Raw genomic sequence first — 26,232 nt, forward strand, 5'->3', positions numbered from 1 at the left:
AAAACTAAAAATAGAATCACCATATGACCCAGCAGTCCCACTCCTGGGCACACATCCCGACAAAACTCTAATTCAAAAAGACACATGCTTGCCTATGTTCACAGCAGCACTATTCACAATAGCCAAGACATGGAGGCAACCCAAATGTCCATCAAATAAAGAAGATGTGGTACATAGATACAATGGAATAGTACTCAGCCATAAAAAAGCACAAAATAATGTCATTTACAGCAACATGAATGCAACCTGAGATGATCATACTAAGGAAGTCATAAAGAGAAAGACAAATACCATACGATATCACTTATATGTGGAATATAAAATATGACACAAATGAACCTATCTGTGAAACAGACTCATGAACACAGAGAACAGACTTGTGGTTGCCAAGGAGGAGAGAGTTGCCGGAGAGATGGAGTGGGAGGCTGCGATTAGCTGATGCAAACCATTATATATAGAATGGATAAACAACAAGGTCCTGCTATATAGCACAGGGAACTATACTTAATATCCTATGGTAAACCATAATGGAAAAAAAATATTAAAGAATGTATATATGTATAACTGAATCACTTTGCTGTGCAGCCGAAATTAAAGCATTGTAAATCAGCTGTACTTCAATAAAAAAAGAAAAGAAAAAAAAGTTCAGTTTCTATCTTAATTATGAAGTCTTTAGTTTTTCTACCGCTGTGCCTCATTTATGCTATTTTCCTCCTCCTGATAAATGTTCTCTTCTTCTTTCCTAATCCACCTTTCAGGGAATTCCTTAAAAAAAAATACTTCCTCCTTAAATATTCTCTGATCACCCAGCCAGAAAGGAGTTCCCTCCCTTTTCTGGACTCCAAATACTCAACCTGTACCTCTTTAATAGTATGTCACACAGTGACTTAGAACTGCTTGTATTCTATTCAAGTCTTATCTCTCCAACCAGACTGTAGTACTAAAAAAGAGAGACCACGTCTTATTCATTTTTTATTTTCCTAACCAGGAACTATCATTAGATACTTTATACTGCTTAAACTCTTTGATACCCAATAAATATTCCTTAGCTGTCAAGTAAATGGATAGAAAAATCCACACTGTGCAAAACTGGCTAAATCTCCTCTTATTAAAATAAAGCACTCCACATGGCTGATTAGCTTTGTTGCGCAACAGAAACTAACACAGTATTGTGAAGCAATTTTACTCCAATAAAGATCTAATAAAAAAATTAAAAATAAAGCACTCTATCTCCTATGAGAATCAAAAGTCATTATTACAAATGGTCAAGGATTGGCAATTCCAAGTAAAAAAAGCCACACAGAAAAACACCTGTCTATCTGTTAGCAAGCTCTACCATATGGGTAATGGGCGTCTACTCCCATACTTCACATGGTATGTGTTCAGACATGTAAAAACTACTGAAGAAATTCCACCAAATAAATACTAGTAAAGAGAAGGAAGTAAATATACTAAATAATACCCCCCCCAATACTTAGTACCATGTAGTTGTATTAGTACATCTAAAAATAAAAAGTATCTTTGATCTCACAAGTTGAGGCTGGGTGAAAAGTAGCATAACAATGGCATTACCTATATAAGTACTATGCTGACATCAGGATCCAAAAGAAACATAAGGTCGTCCTCAGTCTCAAAATATTACAGTAGGTGCTACAGACTGTCCTTTCTGCTTGTAAGCTGCTTTTCATAAAGTCCTCCACTGTCCTTTCCCTCTCCCATTTGTAAGATACTCTACTGGATCCAAGAGGGGTTGAGATGTGTAATTCAAAACTAAGAGATGAAATCTGTGAGCTCCAAGATGGGTGAAGGAAAACGACAGGAACACCAATATGTATAAAACATATTGTTTTATACATTGTTTTATACATTGTTTATACATATGTTCCTTTCTCTACCTGCCACTTTCCTCACATCCTCAAAGAAGTCCTGACCTACAAAAAAAAGTCTTCTGTCTTCAGAGAAAACTCTGTAAGTGGGAAGAATGCACCTTAGTGGTAAAAGAGTCAGTGGCCCTGAGGTCCTGGTGCTCACCACTTCCTGGGAGAGGCTGCCTGGGCAGTGCAGACACAAACCAAGTCAAGCAAGGAGGACACGATCGTTGGTAACTGACAGATATCGTGAAGGAAAGGGAGGCTATCAGAGAACACCAGGGTTCCTACTTTAGGCTCCATAAACACCTAAGACACGTATCCAAGGCCTCTCTGACAGCCAAATATTTAGGCTAAGGCTGGAATGATGAGAAGGAGCCAGTCATGCAAAGGAAGGCTGAGTGAACAACTTTCTAGATTGAGGGAAGAGCATGTGCAAAGGCCCTGAGGTGGGAAACTGCAGATGCAAAACTGAGAAGCCCAGTGTGCCCGAAGTCCAAGGCGTGAAGGAAGAGTGGGCACAAGACAGGCACGGCAAGGTACTTGGGTCTGGTTCGAAGTGCAATGAGAAGAACTATAAGGTTTCAAATATGAACATGGTCTAGTTTATATATGCATTTCCCAGTTTTGAGACCACACATCTTCCTCTCCAACACAGACACAAACCCATCAGGAGTGTAACTCTGTTGACAAAACAACCCAAAAAAGCCCACAAAGAACCCAGGGGTCTCAAACTGCCTCATGTGAAAACAGATGAACAGTTTCTGAATAAAAGTAAGATGTTAATCATTTGGAGCCATTTGGAGATCTAGGGGAGGACTATCCAAGTTTTCCTGACAGGCCACATGCCTCTTAAATTTTTCTAACAATGGATGGGTGGGGAGAGTTCAAGTGCAACATAAAGCACTGGAGAGACTCAAACATGAGTCAACTGCATATAAAGGTTTTATTCATAGCTAGTTTCCATTTGCAAGCAATTCTTCATAATGCCCCAATTTTATGATATAATTTTAGTGAATTACATTCAATTTCAATTCTGGTAGGAAATAGTTGTAGTTGCAAACCCTCCAGGGTCCACCAGTTATGGATATACCAGTCATTAGAAACGTACGTGTGTGTGTATGTGTGTGTGTGTAGGTGTGTGTGTGTGTGTGTGGTGTGTGTGTGTGTGTGTGTGTGTGTGTGTGTGTGTGTGTGTGTGTGTGTAGGTGTGTAGACACAGTTAATGCAGCTAGGAACACATACAGACTCATCCCGAGGTTGCATGGAAAACATCTGCAGCACGTGCCCAGCCCAAGCTTTAGGGATTCATAACTAGATAAGTTCTGCAAAGTAGGTTCAGAAGACGAAGAAAGATCCAGAACAGGAAGTGGAAAGGAGGCCTGAATAAGAAAGAACACACTGCAGGATCCGGGCAGCCTATAAGAAGGCAACAGCCTAATCTCCTGCCCACACACACTCTGGTCTTCCTCGAATCCAATTGCCAAACTGCAGGAAGAGTAAAACCCGAAAGAGCTTTCCATCTCACCCAGTGGAAAACAGGAGTCTTTACAGGGGGCTGTAAGGCCGCACATGATGTCACGCTCCCATTCCTATACCACCCTTCCCGTGCCCTCTCCACTCGCCCCCTGGTGCTCTGAGAGTATTACAAACACGCTGCCACTTAGGGCCTGGGTGCTGGCTGCAAACATTACACAACCAACTCCTCCCCCGCCACTTCTTTCAAGTCTTCACGGCTGTCACTCTCTCAATGAGACCTGCCCCCGATCGTGCCATTTATTTAGGCTGCAACACAAACCCTCTTACCACGCTCATTCATTTTCCCTGGCAGACAACAGAACGGTCTTAGTAGGTTCTCTTGTCACCCTCCGCCCTCTTTAAAGAACATCAGCTTTACAAAGGTAGGGATATTAGCTCTGCCTTACTCACCGATGTGTCCCAAGCATCCAGGACCATAGCACGGGCACAGGAGGTGCTCAGTAACCATGAGTCAATAAATCTCAGACATGCAAACCTGATCAGGGATGGTGAACAGACACCCTGCCCATCCTCCCCTTCCCTCACACCCCTCCTCAAGCAATAATTTATCATCATTTAGGAAAAAGTTACAAAACTCCTTAACATGGTCAATAAAGTTCTACACAATCTGGCTATTTTTGATGATTTCTGCTCCATTCATAGTCACCGTATTTTCACTCAACACACAACTTTTTAACATACTGCTCCTTTGATTTGAACTGCGTGTTGTTGTTTTTTTCCATTCTCCCCTTTGACTAATTCCTTCACACGTCAGCTCATCTGTCAGTTCCTCAGGGAACATACCTTCCTGATTAGGTGAAATCCCCCAATTACATGATCTCAGAATACTGCATACCTCTCTGGCCTACGATTTTTATCTGGGATGTATGCTTACACCTGTTCGTATGATTATTTGATTAATACCTATCACCCCATCAGACTATGACTGACACAAAAGCAGAGACTATGTCCATTTTTCCCCCAGCATGTTATCACAGCACCTAGCTCGTATCTGGCCCAAAGACGGCACTCAGTAAATATCTGCTGAATAAACAACAAAGTAAAATGAATGAGAACGCTGGCCCACAATGACAGGCGACTTGACGCTGATGCCTATAACTGCCTCAAGAGCAGAATCAGTAACCGCCTCAGATGTGGCAAGTATTACCTTTAAATTACCCTCAGTAGATCTGGGGTTCAAATGGTTCTGCTTCCCACTATCACACCCATTTCACAGAGAACAAGACTGATAACCACAGTAAAAGTACTTGGTAATTATCTATGTGATAATTATTCCTTTTTCAACTACCAACCCATATGCAACTTAATATAACATTCAATAAACAACACTCAATCCTAAACATTAGAAACTACAAAAAGTTCTAGTAGGCCATATGGTCTTTTATCTCTTCCCTTCATTTTCTAGGCAAAGATTACTCTGGAATTTTTAAGAGTATCTGTTTTTCTGTTTGCACTTCTAAAAATATATGCCATCTTTTTATAGGATTACCATCTGTCTCATCACGCCGAAGTAAATGTTCTGAATTAGTTTCACTGCTTTTCTAATTGTAAAATTTTAAGTTTACACATATACTTGAAAATGTGTATAAAGGTTCAAGGGGAAGTTTTAGACATGAATACTTTATCCATATAGGCAGAGATAATATCTTCAAATAATTTCACAATCTCTTTTTTAAGGAATGATTGGAGGTAGTCATGCTTGCCATCGTAACACCTAGTGAAAAAACTTAAAAGACAACATAAAAACAACTACCTAACCTTCAACAAACAAAACAGCGTTATTATTGCCATTTTAAAAGTGAGGAAACTGAGTCTCAGAGAGATTAGAACTTGCCCAAATAAGGTAAGCAATTTGCCACCAGGAAAACTAGCAGATCCAGGATTTGAACCTGGCTGCTGACGCCAAAGCTCACGTTTCCCCTATAACAAGCTGCCCTGTTGGTCGTGCTAGTGCTAAAGTGAGTAGTTCCCAAACTTTCCTGTCTCCGGACCTTTTTGTCCTTTTAAAAATAATTGAAGACCACAAAAAGCTCTGTCTTTGTGGGTTATATCTACTGAAATCGTTTCTTAAAAGTTAGTTGCCCTGGGCTTCCCTGGTGGTGCAGTGGTTAAGAATCCACCTGCCAATGCAGAGGACACGGGTTCGAGCCCTGGTCCACGAAGACCCCACATGCCGCGGAGCAACTAAGCCCGTGCACCACAACCACTGAAGCCCGCGCACCTAGAGCCCATGCTCCACAAGAGAAGCCACCTCAATGAGAAGCCCGCGCACCACAACTAAGAGTAGCCGCCACTGGCAGCAACTAGAGAAAGCCCACGCGCAGCAACAAAGACCCAACACAGAAAAAAAAAAAAAAAAGAAAAAAGAAAGAAAGAAAAAAAAAAGTTAGTTGCCCTGGGAAATCTGAAACCATATCAAGAATTTTTTTACTCTATTACATTTAATCCCTATTAGAAATTAGAGATTTAATAAAAATATTTATTAATTCATTTCAAATGACAATTTACTCATTACATGTTAACATAAAAAACTTTTCAAGAAAAATAAATACATTTTTCCAAACAATAAAAATTCAGTGAGAGAAGTAGTACTGTTTTACGTTATTGTAAATCTTTTCTCTGTCTGACAAGACAACTACACTTGTCTGTGTTTGCATTCAATCTGTTACAATATGTTGTTTCAGTTAAAGTGTAAGAAGAAAATCCAACCTCCTACAGATATAGAACTGGAAAGGGGAGGATTTTATTTAATAACCTTTTCATATAACTGTGGATAGTCTTCTTGTGATACTAGAACAAAATCAAGTGCTAGTTTCTTAAAAGTAGTGCTCAGAAATCTACAGCCATATCAAGAATTTTTTAACTCTATACTACATTTAAATCCATTGTTCTCGGTGACATTTTGAATAATCTTTTATGCATGCATGATTTTTTAACATCATGTATTGGTTATTTCATTATACAATATCAAAAAATTACATTTAATATCACCACTGATCTCATCAGAAAAGTCTGTAAAGTACTGGGAAGCAGTTAAGCAAACAGTGGTAGATAGAGGTTTTCCACAGTTCTAATTTTTGCTTGAATTTAACGTGGGCAATGATATTATCAGTGAAGAGAAAGCTTTACTTTGACCATTTATGAGAAAATATCAACTAAACACTCAAGTTGATTAACCATAGTCTGTCTGTCAATTGTTCTTTTAGGTAAAAGTGGTGTGTCATGAAAGAGCAGCTACTTCAGTAACTCAAAGAATGGCACAAGCCTTCGCTCAAGACACCTTCATTAGTATGTGGTACAAGTGCTTCCTAGGCACTTCCATTTCATCATAAGGATTTTGAAAAGGTGAGTACTCAAGGTCAAAATGTAATAAAATTAATAATTTTAATAGCTTCATCAATGACATTCTTAAATGTAACTGGAATTTTCTTCTTACTACAAGTGCTTGGAGATGAAGAAAGAACATATGACTACTATGAAAGTTTAATACTATTACACAGTTAGTGCCATTGCTTTGTTCGTGGTAAGGCACCATCAATTTTATTCACATTGCTTTTGCACCCTTGGCAAAAATGGTGATACAGTGAAAAAGGCAAATGTTTTAGCATTATTATGAAAGGGGTTCCACAAACCATACTTTGAGAACTGATAGCTTAAACTATCTGTGAAGACAGTTTAAAAGAACACAGAGAAAGACTTTTAATGTAAGCAAAGCATCCACATTAAAAATCAACAAGATAGGAGGTTCACTGTTGTAACCATCTCTCTGCATTTCAATTTCCAGACAGTTTCTGAGCGTGACATGGCTCATGCCCTTCCAGGTCAGCTCCTTGGATTCTATTCCACTCCTCCTGAATCTGTCAGGTCACTACCTGCCATTACCTTTATAAAAAAGGAAAAATAAAAAAGAAATACTAAAGCCTTTCCATAAAGGGCGAAGTAGAAATGAGGGAAACAGACCATATAAAAAAAGAAAATAAGGTCAATGGCCAATATAACAGGAGATGGAATTTAGGTCCCAATGTTTGCTATACGAATAAATATGAATGGGATACACCCAACTATAAAAAGAAAAAGACTTTCAGATCTGGTTTTTAAAATCCAATCATATGTTACATAAAAACAACACACTAAAACCAACTGCCTCATAAAGTTTCAAAACATCATAAAATTTCTATTAGCCACCTCTTTCCGATTCTCCTCTTCTTCAGCATTCCTGTGATTTTCTTATTCTATCAGCTGAAATATATCTACTTGTATATTCTATTTGAGATCAGGAACACTATCACTTGGTCACTTGTTAGAACCCAGTCACTGAAATAGTTCCTGGGCATTGCTGATGCTCACCCAAACTTTTCTGAACTTAAGAGTCTTTTTTTTTTTAAAGTTCTTTCCACAAAAAAAAGTTAATCGATTTGTAAACACTAAATAAATGCAGATGGCTAAAAAATTTTTCTGTGGAATTAGGTGTAAGCAAAACCACTCTAAAGGACTATGAAAACGTTACTTCAAAAAATAGCTCAGCCTTTGTACGAAGGCTGCTTTGCAAGTTTGATTATAATTTTACTTAAAAAAAGTACCAAACTGGAAATCATAGATGATGCATTATGGAAGGCTGGAGATGACATAATTCAAACTGATAGAGTTTTTAGTCACTGACTATTTAAAGAAAAGACATTGGTCCTACACTTGGAAATGAATGAGAGTGCATATTTACTTCTTTTAATTTAAAATAAAATGTTTAAAAGTACATGAGTGTATGTTTCAGTGCAGTTTTTCCATTAACTGATAAATACCAATCCTAATTATTTTGGGAAAAAATCCTAATAGAAAAGAATGAAAAAAGGCATAAGCTAACAAATGGCTGTCATAATCAAGAAAATAGGGAAAATGTATTTACATAAAATTAGAAATGGAAAGAGCAATAACTATGGATCTATGAGAAATCAAAATATGTAGGAGTACTTTGAAATGCTATGAAAATTAATCTGAAGCTCAGATGAAATGGATAATTTTATGGTAAATATATATTACCAAAATTTGTATCAGAATAGGGAGGAATCCAAAAAAGGGTAACAGCTGTCAAAGAACCTGAGAAAGTTATCCAAGAACTACCATAGCCCTCTCTTCCCTTGGGAAGAAAAAGTGACAAGTCACTATAGATATATGTCCAATACTCACTAAACTACTTCAGGGCATAGTGAGGAAAAAAAAAGGCTCCCAAATTTATTTATTTATTTTTTTTAATTTTTTGCGGTACGTGGGCCTCTCACTGTTGTGGCCTCTCCCGTCGCGGAGCACAGGCTCCGGACGCACAGGCTCAGCGGCCATGGCTCACGGGCCCAGCCGCCCCGCGGCACGTGGGATCCTCCCGGACCGGGGCACGAACCCGCGTCCCCTGCATCGGCAGGCGGACTCTCAACCACTGCGCCACCAGGGAAGCCCCCAAATTTATTTTTGAAGTCAAAAGAACATTGATACCGAAACTGGACAAAGACAACAAATTCTAAAAAACCAAAACCCCAATCTCACTTATGAATACCAAAACAGAAATCTTAAACATCAGCAAACATTCAGAGTAGTGGGGGGAAACAATTCAACTAGATAAGGTACATCCCAGGATGGCTGGCATGGCTGTATATTTGTAAATTTATTAGTATAATTTATCATAGATCGAAGAAGCAAAATCATATGAGCATAGCTATAAAGAACAAAAAAGGTCTGAAAAAATAACATCAATTTCTGACCTCCCCAAAAATAGTCTTTGTAAAATAGAAATAGATGGACATTTAACACGATACATATAACAAAATCATGAGCCATAATGAAGAAATGCTGAAAGCCAGCAACAAGGATGCCAATTATCAATACTTTAATTAGCATTATTTTTAACGTATTAGCCAATTAATTAGACAAGAGTAAGAAATAAGTATAAATATTGGAAAGGAGGAGACAAATTGTCATTATTTACAAGTGACATGATTGAATGAATATCTGGAAATACAACAGATGCAGCTGAGAAACTATTAGGGGGGAAAGAAGAAAACTCAGTTAAGTAACTGCTTACAAAATGTATACGTAGGGCTTCCCTGGTGGCGCAGTGGTTGAGGGTCTGCCTGCCGATGCAGGGGACACGGGTTCGTGCCCTGGTCCGGGAAGATCCCACGTGCCGCGGAGCAACTAAGCCCGTGAGCCATGGCCGCTAGGCCTGCGCGTCCGGAGCCTGTGCTCCGCAACGGGAGAGGCCACAACAGTGAGAGGCCCGCATACCACAAAAAAAAAAAAAAAAAAAAAAATGTATACGTAAAAATCACTAGTAATTCTATATTTTTTAAAAGCTCGTAAGAAAATATAATAAAAGACTAGATTCTACTTGTAACATTTTTTAAAAAGATGAAATTAATTTTTTAAATGTCCAGAACTTCATGAAAAACTCTAAAACTCCTCAGAGGATCATAAGAGATCTAAATATACAGAAAGACTTATCTTGTTCTTCAATAAAACAATTCAATTTTGTCAAAATATTTCTTCAAGATCCCATGAAAACATCAATGATGTCTTTGCAAGAAACCTGAGAAAATGCTAGTGAAGTTAACTCTGACATATAAACAATGAAAAAAGCAAGGAAAATCCTAAAGGACAAATGAAGGAGGATGAGCTGCAGTGGACGTCAGAACACACTGTGAGCGCTTACACCTGGAGGGACAAAGACTAGGAAGTCAAGAAACAGACCAGACACATAGGAAAGGCTCTGTAACTAAGAAGACAGGCTGAACTACTGGAGGAAAGGTGGGTTATTAAAGAAACGATGAGAGGAGGTTGGAAAACCATTTGGGAGTGGTGGGGGAAGCGAGACTCTGACTTTATTTCTTGAGTAAAAATAAATTCCAGAAGGATCAAATATGTAAACAGAATAAATAAATAAATGAAAGTTGAAGGAAACTCTTAAAAAACTTGCAGTGCAAGAAAGACTTTCTATGCACAACATAAAACCTTGACTCCATAAAGAAAAAGATCGACAAACGTTAACAATGCAAAATGTATAAATTTCTGGATAGCCAAAAAATGGCATAAATAAAGCCAAAAAACAAACTGGAGGAAAACTGCCAACACATATGACCAAGGATTAATTTCTGTCACACAGACCATGCTCTTAGAAATTAGTAAGAGAAAGGCACACAATTCTATAAGCAAACGGGCAAAATATACAAAGGAACAGTTCACACAAAAAGAAGGATGGAAGAAAAGAAGTCAAGAAAACAAGTAAGAGAGAAACCAGGCAAGCAAGAGGGAAATAAATGAATTCAAGTGGCCAATCAACACCCTAGAAGATTCTCAACTCATTCACCACAAAGAAATTAAAGGAATTTGGGCGTGATGGGAACTGGTCTACAATGAGATTGTGATGGTGGTTACATGACGGAATGCATTTGTATAAACTCAACAGACTGTACACGATAAAGGGTGAGTTTCACTGTACGTAAACTGTATATCAACCTTAAAAATTCACTAAAGAGGAAATTCAAAGCAAAACAAGATAATATCTTTCACCAGTGAGTTTGAAAAAACTAAATAACAACGTTGGCAAAGGTATGGGAAACTAGCACTGATAACTATTCGTTGAAGTGCAACTTGGTACAACTTGTGGATTATTTGAGAATATTTATCAAAATTTTAAAATTCACATATGCTTTAACCAATAATTATGCTATTAGGAATTTGTCTTTTGGATCCATATTCATGCCAAAAACAGGAACATATGGAAAACGATGTTTGCTACAGCATTAAAAAAAAAAAAAAAAAACTAACATTACTTGATCATTTACCTAGTAATGGCCTACTACTGGTAAATATAGGCCACATATTGGCCTCATATGTGCCAGGCCTTGGGTTAAGCCTTTGGAATACATTGCATCTTGTTTAATCCTGATAGCCCAGTGAGTTGGGTACTAGGCACAAGAAGTATAGCACAGTGGGAAGCACTCCTCTGAAACCAGAATGCACGGGTTCACGTATATCCCAGGTCCACCTTCTATTGGTGTGTTATCTTAGAAATAACAGGATCAATCATGCAAGTTCGTTGTGAGATTTAAATGTGTTCATAAATGTGATGTCCTTAAAAAATGCTGACCACACAGTAACAGGTGCCTGCAGCTAAAGGCAGTCGTAACAATAGTTAACATTCCCATTGCATAGATGGGGATTTAACACTGCCTCATAGACGAGGCAGAGGTCACAGCACTTGCCTAAGATCACAGCACTGATTCTACAGAACGAGTCCACTTAATCACTACACAAGACTTCTGCTGCATAATTCATTTTGGTAAAAATGTGGAATTAATCTAAATATCAGGGAGCAACAATAAAAATACACATCAAAAATCAGTGGACTAGATTAATAAATTATAATCCATCAATACGACAGAATAGTATATAAAGAAAGGGGTCTAAGATACGTTGTTGGAAAAAGCCAAGTTACAAAATTAAATGCAAATGTGATCCCACTTGTGTATTTATTGATATGCCTAAATATGTACAGTAAATGTCTCAGAGAATATCCAAGTATCAGTGGTTACACTTCTAGTGAATAGGAAATGGGATCAGGAAGCCCTACATGCAAGACGTACATTTTCCACAGTAGATCTTCCTGTAGCGATGGAGCACGTTTCACTTTACCACACAACAATGACCACCCTCTCCCCCTTACAAAAGAAAATCTGCAGCCTGTGTAAAGGAATGTGCGTCTGTGTGCTTCAGCCACCTGGTGTCATGAAAAGCAGGACTCTGATGCCCTCAGGGTCAAAGGTAAGGTCTCAACAGCTTTCCTTAATCATCCGTCTCTCTAAACCTGCTTAAACTGTTCCCCACTCTCCCCAGCTTCTCATCTCCTGATCCATCTTCCCCTTTGCACCCTGCCTTGTCTCATTCCATACACTGCACTCTCTTCTTTCAGTCTTTTGCTTCCTACTCACAACCCAGACTCTCCCAGCAGCTCTGACCCCTATGAGCATGAGGAATGAACGCCTGATCCAGCCAAATCCCTGACATCACACAAGCTCGGTACCACTGAGCTCACTCCATGGAAGTGGCCCTCATCATTCACTACAGTGTCTGTGTTTCCTTAACTATATGCCCACCTCTTTGCCTCCCTCTCCTACAGTAATTATCACTGCAGCTCACATACTTGTCTTGACACTGATAACACACTGCACTTCCTTCAAGTATCAGGAGATAGCGGCAAACCACAGTAAAAACAAAGCGATGAAAGATAAAGTCCTTACCCTCCAGGCCCTTAGGTTCTAGTAGAGAATTTGAGTAAGCAAGCATTTGCAGAAGGGCTGTAAAAGGAACGCATCTAGGATGCGACCACCGTTCAGAGAGACCTAACTCACACCAGGAGGAAGAGGGGAGGTGTCCGGTCGCTGACACCACCACAAGCACCGCCCACTAGGAGGTTACTATGCCCTGAAATGCACACCAGTCTCCTCGAATCCTCACAAGAACTCTATCTGGAAGGTCCCATCCTTATCTCCATTTTATAGAAGAGTAAACAAAACCTTAGAATGTTTAACTATTGGCCCAAAGTCACAAAGGAAGTCGCCAAGCAATAGACACAAGAGCTGACCGCTGGTTGGCAGTTTCCTGCCACGTGTCACTTTACCTGACTGTGTTAACACAATATGGAGCCTGGGAGGACAGAGCCTTGTGGTTTTGAGCAGAGGCTCTGCAGCCATCCCGCCCGAGTTCCAACCACGGCCGCCACGGCCCAGTGATCCTGGGCACCCGTGCCTCAGCTTCCTCATCTGAAAATAGGAATTAAAAAGTAGGTCCCAAGGGGGATCCACTTCTGGCATGATGGAAAGGGAAGCTAATAAATCCTCTCTGTAAAAAGCAACTATAGGGCTTACCTGGTGGCGCAGTGGTTGAGAATCCGCCTGCCAACGCAGGGGACACGGGTTCGTGCCCCGGTCCGGGAAGATCCCACATGCCGCGGAGCAACTAAGCCCGTGAGCCATGGCCGCTGAGCCTGCGCGTCCGGAGCCTGTGCTCCGCAACGGGAGAGGCCACGACAGTGAGAGGCCCGCGTACCGCAAAAAAAAAAAAAAAAAAAAAAAAAAGGCAACTATAAAGCTGGGCCAAACTGTCAAAAGCTACCATTTCAGCATTTGGGAGATAAACTAACAGCATACAACTGAGAAGCTTAGTCATAAAAACCAGTGAACATTGGGACTTCATGAAAATTATAGATTTTTGTGTTGCAAAATGCATCATTAAGAGGAAAGAAAAGCCACAGACTGGGAGGAAGTATTTGCATACCATGTATCTGCTAAAGGACTTGTACCCAGAATAAATATATAAAGAACTCTTTAAGACTGAATGAAAGACAAATAACCTGTTTTTAAATGGGCAAAAGACTTAAATAAGACCTTTTACCAAAAGCATACAAATGGCCAGTAAGCACATGAAAAGGTGCTTAACACTATACTGGTCGTGAGGACAATGTAAACGAAAACCACAATGAGATAGCACCACCCACCCACCAGAAGGCCAAGACCCAGCCTTGGCAAGAATGTAGAGAAACTGGAACCCTCCTCCATCACTGGTGGCCACGTAAAATGAGTTGGCTTTTAAACATTTTTCTTTTTTCCTTATTACAGGAAAGAATGATTAAAATGTTTGACTAGATATACAGAAAACAAAGATTTATGAAACGGCAGGTAATTTCAGACCCCTAGGAATCACGCCGCATCAGTTTATACAGATCATCTACTTTCTTTTTTCTACAGCTGTATAGAACTTGCGTATTGACGTCTTATTTTTTTGCGGTGTCTTGAAGAACTTGTTTCTCACTGTAGTTTAGTTGAATTTGTAAGTCTTCCCTCATTGTAGGCCGCTTCTATTGTCTTAAGAAATTCTTCCAACAATGAAAGCATGTATCTCCTGTTATTTCCCATAAAAAAGTATTAAAAGTTCTGCCTTTCACATGTAAGTCCTTGGTTAATATTTGGTTAGTACTGACCTGTGTGTGAGGTAGGGATTAATCCGCATTTTCCCACAGCCATAACCAACGGGCTCAACACATTCACAGAAAAATACTGACCCTCATAAGAATCAAAGAAATGCAAATTAAAAGAGTAGTGATTTCTCACAAGTCAAATCGGCAAAGATTTTTCTAAATGATGGTATTCCCTACTTAAAAATGTCTTAACGTAGTTGTAAAAAAGTCACTTGGCTATATGCAACTCCTAAAAGTACTCATACTCTTTGACCAATAACGCTATTTTTTTTATAAATCTTGAATATGAAAACAAAACATAACAATGTCCCCTGCATTATTATGTAGTGAAAAATAAATTTAAATTTAAAAAACCAGAAACATTCTAATTTCCAACATTATGAGAACCGTAAACAAAATTCTTACACATCTACACAATGGAACTTTAGGGAACCACTAAAATTGATATTTATACAGTTAAAAATAACATGGGGGAAAAGTTCATATTGTTCATTTGTTAAGTGCAAAAACACAGGAAACAAAATCTTGTGTAAAGTGTGGCCTCAATTATGTAGAAAGAATAGGGAGGAAAATCAGACCAGAGAGAAATACAGCATAACTGTCAACTGGATCATAGAAGACTTTGTAAGTATTATTTTCAATACCTTATTTTCAAAATATTCTATAATAAACACGGAGTGTTTTTATAAGAATAAAGTCTGTAAACGTGTTTGTTCTTAAGGTACTTTTTGAAAGAGAATGGCTGAGTAGATCCATCAGGTCACAGCAGAACACAAGGTCTTTTCTTGGCTTTCATACATGGCATGATCACCAAACAGAAAAGTAAATCAGTAGATAAGAATATTGCATTATTTTTGTTTTATTACAAACTAGACAGCCCCCTACTCCTCAGCCCACTTAAAATAACTTTTTGCAAATCTGACGTTACTTTTTATTTGGTGTATGAAATAGTCAAAGTTTAAATGCTAAGAGTTGATAACCCCAGCAGCTCTTCAATGACCCTCCTTCCCTCCCTACTTCAGCTTATATGCCATGATTAATCACCATCGTTCCCGGGCTCATATTCCCTTCCCCCACCCTCACTCTGAAAAACTCCCCTGGCAAAACCACAACACCCGTTTAAATCCGACTCTCCCTGCGCCAGGCCTGCCCCCTTACAGGGAACGTGGCTGGAGAAACACGTGACCGCTCTGGCTGGCCTCACTTATCACCAGGAACCTCACATGGAGGCTTAATGCTGCCTGGAAATCAAACCACATTCCCCTGGTCCATTCACCTCTCACGCTCCTTGCCGACCATGTCACACCTTTCCTCCTACCTCCAACACCTACTCCCCCATCTTCAAGCTCAGCGGGTGGCCCAGTGTCCTATTTCACAAAGAAAATTCAGAACTTCAGAAGACAACTGCAGACCCCAACACCACATCAACCCATATCCATCCTTTGATTATACACATCCACGCCCCTCTCGGCAGGGCCCCCTCCACTGGTGCACTTGGTCTCCTTCCCCTTCCAAAAACTTCCCTCTACTGGATCACTCCTAAAAATGTCACTTCTCATAGATACCAAAAAACTGGTCCTGACCCCACTTTCCCCACAATCTTGTGGTTCTACCTCTTTAATCCCCCTCTGCAGCAAAACGCCTTGGGAAAACCATGCATACTTGAGATCTACAAATCCCTTTCTCCCATTTTCTCTTAAACCCACGCCAGAGACCTACTGCACCACCGTTACACAGAAACTGCTTCTGCCAAGGTCACTCATAACGTCTCCTGCACATCCGGCACCGGCTCTCCGTCCTGATCTTCCACACTCTGCCAGCAGCATCTGACACAGCTGGCCACCCCTCAGATTCTCAGCCTCTAATCTCTGAAGGTTGGGGCACCCTGCACTCAGACCCTGGTCATTCCCTTCTCTGTCTACACGCACGTCCCTCGGCAACGTCACTCATTCTCAGGCGGGGAATGATGATGCGTCATCCGCTCCCAAACTTTTACCTCTTTATTTAGCGCAGCTACAGAGCCAACTCCCCTCTGGACTGTGCTGCTGCGCTATCTTAGAGATACCTGAGACTTAGCATGTTCGAAACTAGACTCTGGAGTTTTCCCATCCCACCCCCCCCACCAAACCTGCTCTACCTGCAGTTTTTCCCACTTTTCATTTATGGTTACTCACTTCTTCCAACTGCCCAGACCAAAACCTTCAGAATCACCCACGGCTTTTCTTTCTCTCCCTCCACATCCAAAAGCTCAGGGCTTCCCAACCTCCGGGCCTCAGCCTCTTAGGAACCGGGCCGCACAGCAGGGGTCAAGCGGTGGGCGAGCGGGCGAAGCTTCACCTGCCGAACCGGGCCGCACAGCAGGTGGTCAAGCGGTGGGCGAGCGGGTGAAGCCTCACCTGCCGAACCGGGCCGCACAGCAGGGGTCAAGCGGTGGGCGAGCGGGCGAAGCTTCACCTGCCGAACCGGGCCGCACAGCAGGGGTCAAGCGGTGGGCGAGCGGGTGAAGCCTCACCTGCCGAACCGGGCCGCACAGCAGGTGGTCAAGCGGTGGGCGAGCGGGCGAAGCCTCACCTGCCGAACCGGGCCGCACAGCAGGTGGTCAAGCGGTGGGCTAGCGGGCGAAGCTTCACCTGCCGCCGGCCATCACCGTTGCTCGCGTCACCACCTGAACCATAACGCCTCCCACACCGCCAGCCCCAGCCCCGCGTCCGTGGAAAAACTGCCTTCCGTGAAGCCGGTCCCTGAGGCCAAAAAGGTTGGGGACCGCTGCAAGAGGTCACAAAAGCTCAATTCCTATCTTCAAAATACAGGCAAAATCCAATCCCTTTGGGGTCCAATCTCCACACTGGACCGAGCTGCTGTCCTAACCTTGCCTGCATCACTGCACGGCCTCCTCACTAGTTTCCTGCTTTCCCCTCTGTCCCCGTGCCCACCCAGTCTTCTCCCAACACTGCACTGGCGCTCGGGGAACTGGCACCAGATGGAACTGCCCCTCTCCTGAGTAACAAAGTCCTTTATCTCCGACCCGGGAGTCTCATGTCTTCTGGCAGCAACCATGAAACTGTTTCTGGCTAACGTGATAGCTTGCAAGGAGGGTAAAATCTCCAACTCCTCACTAAATAACTGAAATGTAGTAAAGGTAATAGAATTGCTTTCACTTCCGTTCGATCCTCTGGATCTTCACACAATCAGCTTTATTTTTTAAAAACGCAATATGGGGACTTCCCTGGTGGTGCAGTGGTTGAGAGTCCGCCTGCCAATTCAGGGGACACGGGTTCGAGCCCTGGTCCAGGAAGATCCCACATGCCGCGGAGCAACTAAGCCCATGCACCACAACTACTGAGCCTGCGCTCCAGAGCCCACACGAGCCACAACTACTGAGCCCTCGTGCCACAACTACTGAAGTCTGCGTGCCTAGAGGCCGTGTTCCACAACAAGAGAAGCCACCACAACTAGAGAAAGACCACACGCGGCGACAGACCCAACACAGCCAAAAATAAATTTAAAATAAATAAATTTATTTTTTTAAAAAGCAATATGAATATTTGCATGGCTACAAAGGTAGATAGACATTTAAACATAATCAAATTAAGAAAAGTAGACTTAAAGTTGCCATATAATTTAAAATTAAGAATGAATTTATAATTACAGCAAAAGCTCTAATAAATTTTCTTTTTTTAACATCTTTTTTTAACATCTTTACTGGAGTATAATTGGAGTATAATTGCTTTACAATGGTGTTTTAGTTTCTGCTGTATAACAAAGTGAATCAGCTATATGTATACCTATATCCCCATTTCCCCTCCCTCTTGCGTCTCCCTCCCACCCTCTGTATCCCACCCCTCTAGGTGGTCACAAAGCACCGAGCTGATCTCCCTGTGCTATGCGGCTGCTTCCCACTAGCTATCTATTTTACGTTTGGTAGTGTGTATATGTCCATGCTACTCTCTCACTTCATCCCAGCTTACCCTTCCCCTCCCCGTGTCCTCAAGTCCACTTTCTACATCTGCGTCTTTATTCCTGTCCTGCCCCTAGGTTCATCAACACCAATTTTTTTTTTTCAGATTCCATATATATGTATTAGCAATATGGTGTTTTTCTCTTTCTGATTTACTTCACTCTGTATGACAAACTCTAGGCCTAATAAATTTTCAAGTGATTCAAATCCCACTTTGTGGGATATATACCAAAATACAATGTAGCACTAAGTTTGCTACGTGACACTGAGTGAGTCTCAGATTCCCCATATAAAATAAAGAGGCAGATCTCTAAAACACATCAAGCTCTAAAATTATCTGATTCAATGAAAACAAAAATATGCAGAGACTTAGAAATTTAACCTGTAGAGAACTTCTGTGAGCACTTCTAAGTATTTTTTCCTATAACTGTGTTCAACACATTCCTATTAAATTGAATATAAAACAAATGTTCATAAATTCAATCATTTAAACTGTTAATGGAGCTGGCTTTATAAGATTTGATTAATGAAACAAACTCACTCTCAATTTTTTGATTCAGATTTTAACATGTTGTATTTAAAAAGTAGTACACCTATTACCAATTCATTAATGTCTTTTGTATATACATGCTAATTTTTTAAATGTGTACAGTTTTACACCTTGCCAGGGACTTACCAAAGTTTTCGCTAAAAACATAGTAAATCCCTAGGCTCACCACTTCCACTGCCTATGAGAAAGAATTAAACTATTGGTTAAACTACGAAGTAGGTAAGATCCTTTGAGAATTTTTTGACAAACTGTTGACAATTAAGTAGGGCCCAAATATCTGTTTGCCGTTTATTTTTATTCTGGGACAGGGGTGCTGTACCAAATAGTATAATGATGGAGTTCCTTCTCTACTTTTCTTTCTTCAAAATTTGTTCATACATAAGGTCTCTTAAATATAATGAACTACTAAAGCAAAAATTTTTAACTCCTAATGGCAACATGCACATAAAAATAATTGAAAAGTAAAGCAATTGCTTTGACCGCTTTCAGCCTTTAGGTCTTAACACAAAGCTCCAATTTAAAATGAAATGTGTCAATTATGTGTTCAAATGCTTTTGTATAGAATATGTACGAGTTTTCCATTCAATCTGCATTAGAGAATAAGAGATTTTAGTTAAAACAATCTTTTCCTCATTTTATATAAGTATACCTAATAAAGAAGAGCAGATCTGGAGTACAAAAAGTAATCCACAAAAGATTTATTAAATGTATATTAAGAGTGAATATAAACCACATTCACTGATCATTAGCAATAAAGGGCATCCTGCAGAGCAATAATTATTCAAATGAATGATACAGCCCTATTAAGCAAATATAAAAATCTTACAAAATGGAAGATTATACACACTGTAAAATGATAACTTAATTGTCAAAAGTAATCACTTAATTATAGGCTGCCAAACAGGGGATCTCTTGATGCTTTTAAAATGATCCAACTTAAAAATAATTCATGTTACCCACCATAGATCAGCAGACATTTCATAAATTAAGTTGCACAAAGTTCAGTGATATAGGTGTGGCTTCATGACAGTACTAACTGAAAACACACTGAAAACCTTTATTTAAAGAAAAATTAGATTTGGGTTTCCCCCAAAGTAAAAGACTTTAATATTCACTGATCCTAGCAAAACAAAAACTATTAAAAAGAAAAAAACTTTGGATGAGCTTCTAATGAAACATATACTTTTTTATCTCCACACACACACACACACACACACACACAAACACAAGGACAATGAAAACTGGAAAACAAATGACAACAGAGTTAACGGGCTTAAACAAATGAGAGAAAGCTGAGATCTAAGCCTATTGGAAGGGAAGGCAACAGAAATAAGCCTAAGCAAAAATATCGCAAATCTGAAACAAGAGTCAGATGCTATTTATTAAAAAGTGGGGGTGGAACAGTTAGAAAACAAAAACTCCTATAAACCAAAATAAAAATTCAACAGAAGAAAAACTGAAAATATCCTCCCCCCAAAAAAGAATCAGAAAATTAAATGACTTAAGTATTTGAGAAAAGGCTAAAAAAAATTAATATATCAATCCAGGAGGTCCAACATCCAATAAAAAAAGAGCTTTAGTCAGGAAAAGAAAGAAAATGAAGGGGAAAGCATTACCAAAGAAAATTTCAACTTTTCCCCTGAACGGAAGAACACAAGTTTACCCACTGAAGAATCCATGGAATGCTCGGTACACCCAAAGAAGAAAAAATAATAATCAGGCACATCATGGTGAAATTTTAAAATTTAGACAACAACAGAAAGATACTATAAAGCTTCCAGAAAGAGAAAAAATTTACATACAAATGATTGGGAAAGAGATGGCAACTGACACAGTGATCACACTGGAAGCTGCAAGTTAGTGGAGCAACGTCTTTGAACTACCGGGAGGAAGTCTGCTTCCAACGCGGTACACGTTCGTAGTCCACAACTCTTCTGCGCACGCCCACGTTTCCCCGCACACCTGCAGGGCCATATGACGGGCTCGGGCCAATGGACTGTGAACAAGTGACATGCGTCACTTCTGCGCCAAATCTTTAGTGCCGGCTTGTGACCTGTCGGCTCTCTTTTGCACCTGCTGTGGAAACCCAGAGCCACGCGGTGACATGACGGGGAACTGCAGGAAGATGCCAGAGGAGTGTCAGGCCCACAGCAGACTTGGTGAAACCAAGCAGGAAGCATTTACTTACGCACTGAGATTTCAGAGTTAATCTGCCATTGCAGCATAACCTGTTCTATGCTGACTAAAACAGTAACCTAGAATTCTATACAGTCAGGCTATAAAGCAAATATTTAGAACATAGACATTTTCTGATACGCAAGGTCTCAAACACGCAGGCATGCACACGCACACACACACCGTCACCTTACTAGGAGGCTACTAGGAGGTTAAGCTCCATCACATCAAGGAAGTAAACCAAGAAATCGAAAACAGGTAACCCTACTCAGGAGAGGAGAGAAAAGAATCTATAGGTTGATGCTATAGCTCCTACAGCTCAGCCCGTTTGGGATACTGTCCTTGCCGTCTAGACCTCTTCCCAAACACCCTCTAAGACTCAGCTCAACTGTGACATCCTCCATGAAGACAGAAATCCAAATTTCCTGGCTACCAGAAGTAAATGAAAACATCTTGCATCAACAGCAAGAGAAGCGTTTCATTCTAAAATCTGTTAGCAATGTGGTTTGTGACTCGGGCAAATTACGTAACCACTCTTAGTCTCAATTTCCTCGTCATCTGCATACGGATGAGGTTATCAGAAGGTTCCTTCTAATTCTAAAAGGCAGTAATTCTGCCAATGTACAAAACCACTAAATCCTAATACAATGCTATGTTTGGTACATGCTTACATATTCTGACAGTCAGTGATACGTGGTAGTAATGTTATTCCCTAAATATATATATACTTTTTACTTTAAAAGCAATGTCAACAGACAAAAATGACTATTGTCAGAGGAATGATGATATCTCCTTTAAAACCCAAACTCAGGTTTAGTAACAAACACCTTCATTATTATAAACATCAAAACAAAAGGAAAACCGTACGAAATAACAAGTCTACCGGTAAGAGTTCACCTTACTTTAAAAGTGTGTTAACCTTGTGGCTTCCACCACCCAGTGTGGCACTGGTGTGGCCAGAATAATGTCTATCCCTGTAAGCACAACAGCAAGCAGCACCGAATAATAGGTGATCTAGAGCGCGTGCTGAGTACATCTTTTCTCAAGAGTTCTAAAGAGTAACATTAAAGTCTTAAAATTGTTTTTGATAGAGATTTTATCTAATAGGGGCCATATATTCCTCTGCCTTCTTAAAAGAGACACTTTAAACAGAACTGTGCCCATTAAATATAATCTCATGCTGTCTACAGACAGACGCTCTTCACGTGCTCAAATTTACCTGTTGGAAGATTTCAGGACGGCATAGTGACGCTTGCAGGGTTTACTGATGCTCAGGAAACTTCGTCTCCCAGGCCTTCAGAGAGATGTGGTCTTTCCTTCTTTCCTTCTTCTCTACTACTCAAGATTCGGCTCCCAAGGACAATGGGATAGCCGCCGCTCCCCACACATAGTCTCCAAGTGTGATGCCCTTTTAATAATTTTAAGAAAAAATTTCAGTGTGATGGCTGTTGAGAGTGATAAGACAATATTAAAACAATCAGGAGGAGGACAAGCGCCCAGGGCCTCGCAGGTGGCTTTCTGTTCTAGATTTCCCACCAACTGACCGCAGCGACCCAGAGCCAGTCAACCCACCGCTGCTTACACTGCAACCATGCGTCATCCTCATAATTCTAGTAGCTACACCACTAATAATTCTGTACACTCCCATTCTCCCTCCTCTTTTATTTCCATTTTTCTCGCCTCTTTGGTCTCACACCCCTTCCCCACACGGGGCTTCTTAAACAAGAAAAACCAAGTCTTATGCAGATATTGCTGATTAACCAGAATACTCCTTTTAACTAATCACAGTACATTTTAAACTAATTACTACTGTTAGCACCTGTTATATGCCTGGCACTGAACTCACACACTTACATGCATTATCTCAAATTATTACACCAATGTTGAGGAAGGCCTCGTGATTATTTTACACAGAAGACAGATAAGACTTTGATTTTATTTTAAAAGCCTACCCTATAAAATCACAGTGCTGAAATTCGAGCCTCGATCTGCAACCCCATGAGAGACTGCCTTCACCAGCTGCAGTCAGAGTCACCCAGGTCTCTCTGGCTTGTCTAATTCCTAATGAGTTCTTCCCTCCTGCTTAATTCTGAGGATGCCAGAGGTGCCAGACAACTGACGTTTTACCTTGCTAAGCTCTGTAAGGCAACACCAAGGGAAATGTGCTCCGGGGCCGTCACTCTCCTCACACTTCAGTTAACCGTGCTTCCAGGAGCGACAAGAGGCCTGTGCGTCTTCACGACCAGCCAGTGGGGTGTGTGAGTGAATTCAGACACACGTCGCGGTTCTACAAGAAGATGTAGTTCTCCCTGTGTGGGGATTTGGGGCCACGCAGTTTCAAGAACTTTGGCCTCACCAGTGATATGATTTATTCAGCTGAGCAGATCAACTCAGCCAGGGATAAATAAAAAACACAAAAAACCCAACGGATGTCTCAGATCCAGCCAGCACATCTCTGCCTTTAACGTGCAGACAACCGCGTAAAAGCTACAAGCGCTTTCTGTACACCACGTCCCCACTCAGTGGCCAGGCTCCACGCCATGTGTGAGGGAGGCAAAGGAGAAAGAGCGCAGCCCGCGCCCTCCACAAGGAACGCAGTAGTGAATGTTGTATCAGAAGCATAGCAATTGATAAAATGGGATTACTGAAGGAGCTGGCAGGAAGGGTGGTCAGGGAAGGCTTCTCTGAGATGGTGACCCTGAGAATGAACCAACCACAGGGGGAGCCACTGAAGAGCAGTCTAGGAAAACCGTCAAAGGGGAGGAAGCCAGAAGCAGCTTGGAATGCTGAGGAAGAGAAAGGCCAGACCACACCTTTGTGCTAAGGCAGAGACAGGGTTGTTCAAAATGCGCTGAAGAACCAGGCAGAAGTCTCGCGGTCGATGGTAAAGAGTTTGGATTTTACTTGAAACAAAATATACATGTATTCACAGTAACTCTGACAGACAGATTATCCCCACCTTAGCCCCACATGAGGAACAAGACTCAGAGGGGTTATATAATGGGTTCAAGGTCACAAAGCTAGTAATGTACACGCTTCCCTAAAGATCTAACACCTCTAAAACGTCCTCTGTGTGCAAAAGGAGAATGGAAGTCTTAAATGACTTTATCTAAGTCTGTCTATTCTTCAAACATTAACGAGACCAACGGTCACCCAAACCAAACGTCACAACAAAGTAAAACGTAATGTTTGTATGAATCATCAAAGATGACTCTGAAGTTGGTTTAAGGTAACATGTGCCCTGAGTCCAAAAGCCTTCCCTACTTACTGGCTAAACCAACATGTTGTACAGCATAATAAACTGACCATAAAAATATTAATGACAATTTCACTCCCAATACACTTTAAAACATGGCCCACTGCTGTTTCTCTCTTTCTCTACCTGGACAACTCTTTCAATCAAGCTAGTCATACAAGAAAGTTTCCCCTTTTTATGACACATGCTAATATTATAAATTTCTCCCTTGCAAAAGCAATAATTTTACAAAAATCACCCAGGTGCCACAGATGTGTCATTTCCAAAAGTGGAAGAGGTCAGCGATGGGGACAGAGAACTGAAATAGACAATTTTCATTTCTCATAAAATGCAACAAGCAGAAAACAACAAAAGGTGATCTTTTTAACTCTAGGTCATTTACCTACCTACCCTTATTAAGTATTAAAATAGACGCATACACACCCATTAGTTATTCGAGATTATAAATAATGTGCGGTATTTGACCTCATACTTCAGTATATTTGTGTGTGTTTGTGTGTGTGTGTGCGTGTGCACCGATCCATTTTGCATGACTGCGTATTTTTAAGCTAGTGATAACGGTAACTGCCACAAATTCAGAAATGGGCATAACAGTTCCCTTTTCTGGAGTATGTTATGACTTTTAAATTAGATCACACAGGCACTTCTATGAGCAAAATAAAAGATAATGTTAGTAACACAAAAGTTTCCTGAAAACTGACCACAGTGGAGAAAACTACCAGAGTTTTTTCTCGGATGAGTGACATTACCCAACAAGACAGGCTTAAGGAGATGCCTCCTTCTGTCCCCTAAGAAGAGAGCCATTAAAGGACCACTCAGGGACCTCCCTGGTTGCACAGTGGTTAAGGCTCCGCGCTCCCAGTGCAGGGGGGCCGGGTGCAACCCCTGGTCAGGGAACTAGATCCCGCATGCATGCCACAACTGAGAGCTCACATGTTGACTCTAAGGAGCCCGCCTGCTGCAACTAAGACCCGGCCCGACCAAATAGATACGTAATTTTTATTTTTTAAAGGTGCGCTCAGGACCATGAGATGAGTAGGAATCCATCCAGCACAGCTGAGTTTCCCTCCCAGGTCGTGGCACAGCCCAGGTTGGCCGCAGCCCAGATCAGAGGCACCCAAACCCTTTCTCTACCACTCCCTGCAAGGTGCTATGGGGAGGGTGCCAGGTGACACCAAGAGTTCGCCCCTGGGTCCTGCAGAGGCCTTGTTTAAGGCCTGCCCATCTTCCCACTAAAAGAAGGGAAAGGGGCAGTGCCATGTACTTCCCATCAATTCAGGAGGTATTTTAAGATCATTTAAAAAAAAAAAAAGGAAAAAATGTTTCAGAAGAGATGAAGGAAGCTCGAAAAAGGGTAAAGGTTCAGGTGAATAATCTCGGTGATCGTACCCAGACCAGTGGAAAGCACTTGCCAAGTCACAGGTGAGTTCTCCTAAGTGTCCTAGTTAAGCACAACGTCAGTGGGCCAGCTTCCCCAAAGGCAACAAGGAAACGTTAGGGACAATGTCGGAACCAGCGGGTTGAGGCCACATATTCTGTTCTGTATATTCTGGAATGGCTTCCGAAACTTACCACATCCATGCTACCTGATGCGGCACTGAGAAATAAATAAGAAAGCATGGGGAACGGATCACAGGCTATGTTTTCGGGTTTTCTCTGCGAAACTTGATAAACAACCGCCGTTCACGTTTCTAAACAAAAATGATTCCCCACAGGACTAAACAGTCCACTTAAAATCCATTCATTCAGGTAAGCTAAGTAGATTTTATGTTGTGATATTTGTTAGGTTAACAAAAAAAGTCAGGATAAATGTACACCTACTATGGTTGAGAAAACCTCAGACATTTCATCTTGAAGTAGATGGCAGTT

At 40.9% G+C, this 26,232-nt stretch overlaps 1 protein-coding gene across 7 annotated transcripts in view; it reads right to left on the reverse strand.

Moving 5' to 3' along the window:
* The window catches only part of SOCS6 (suppressor of cytokine signaling 6), a 1,023,578-nt gene that overhangs the window by 996,108 nt on the left and 1,238 nt on the right, over window positions 1–26,232 (reverse strand). For 5 of the 7 annotated variants that reach the window (XR_010836697.1, XR_010836699.1, XR_010836698.1 and 2 more), the window contains exon 2: window positions 22,327–22,515. The exons of 1 other annotated variant lie outside the window; for it this stretch is intronic. The gene's annotated coding sequence lies outside the window, so the exon portion shown is untranslated. Of the gene's footprint in view, window positions 1–22,326; window positions 22,516–23,234; window positions 25,232–26,232 lie in introns of those variants that run through there. One more of the 7 variants, XM_067014390.1, reaches the window with a different exon arrangement.

This window comes from Kogia breviceps, chromosome 15 (assembly GCF_026419965.1).
Source record: "Kogia breviceps isolate mKogBre1 chromosome 15, mKogBre1 haplotype 1, whole genome shotgun sequence".
In the NCBI taxonomy this organism is placed as follows: domain Eukaryota; kingdom Metazoa; phylum Chordata; class Mammalia; order Artiodactyla; family Physeteridae; genus Kogia; species Kogia breviceps.